This window comes from Neopelma chrysocephalum, unplaced genomic scaffold (genome assembly GCF_003984885.1).
Source record: "Neopelma chrysocephalum unplaced genomic scaffold, ASM398488v2 Primary Assembly neopelma1_96261, whole genome shotgun sequence".
NCBI classification, from domain to species: domain Eukaryota; kingdom Metazoa; phylum Chordata; class Aves; order Passeriformes; family Pipridae; genus Neopelma; species Neopelma chrysocephalum.
In genome coordinates, this window is record NW_020924910.1 from 21,773 (window position 1) to 22,666 (window position 894).

An 894-nucleotide genomic window follows, 5' to 3' on the forward strand; every position below is an offset into this window, starting at 1 on the left:
AGGGAGGCAACAGGAATGATCCTGAGGGAGGGGTTGGGAATGATCCTGAGGGAGAGGATGGGAATGATCCTGAGGGAGGGGATGGGAGTGATCCTGAGGGAGGCAACAGGAATGATCCTGAGGGAGGGGTTGGGAATGATCCTGAGGGAGAGGATGGGAATGATCCTGGGGGAGAGGACAGGAATGATCCTGAGGGAGGGGATGGGAATGATCCTGAGGGGGGGGATGGGAATGATCCTGAGGGAGGGGACGGGAATGATCCTGAGGGGGGGGATGGGAATGATCCTGAGGGAGGGGATGGGAATGATTCTGGGGGAAGGGATGGGAATGATGCTGAGAGAGGGGATGGGAGTGATGATGAGGGAAGGGATGGGAATGATTCTGAGGGGAAAGGAATGATCCTGAGGGAGGGGATGGGAATGATCCTGAGGGGATGGGAATGATCCTGAGGGAGGGGATGGGAATGATCCTGAGGGAGGGGATGGGAATGATCCTGAGGGAGGGGACAGGAATGATCCTGAGGGGATGGGAATGGTCCTGAGGGAGGGGATGGGGGTGATCCTGAGGGAGGGGATGGGAATGATCCTGTGGGAAGGGATGGGAATGATCCTGTGGGAAGGGATGGGAATGATCCTGAGGGAGGGGATGGGAATGAAGCTGAGGGAGGGGATGAGAATGATCCTGTGGGAGAGGATGGGAATGATCCTGAGGGAGGGGACGGGAATGATCCTGAGGGAGGGGATGGGAATGAACCTGAGGGAGGGGATGGGAATGATCCTGAGGGGATGGGAATGATCCTGAGGGAGGGGATGGGAATGATCCTGAGGGAGGGGATGGGAATGATTCTGGGGGAGGGGATGGGAATGATCCTGAGGGAGGGGACGGGAATGATCC

At 57.6% G+C, this 894-nt stretch overlaps 1 protein-coding gene across 1 annotated transcript in view; it reads right to left on the bottom strand.

The window, feature by feature from the left end:
• The window catches only part of LOC113981215 (ubiquitin carboxyl-terminal hydrolase CYLD-like), a gene marked incomplete at its 5' end in the record, with an annotated part of 15,129 nt that overhangs the window by 2,244 nt on the left and 11,991 nt on the right, over nt 1-894 (bottom strand).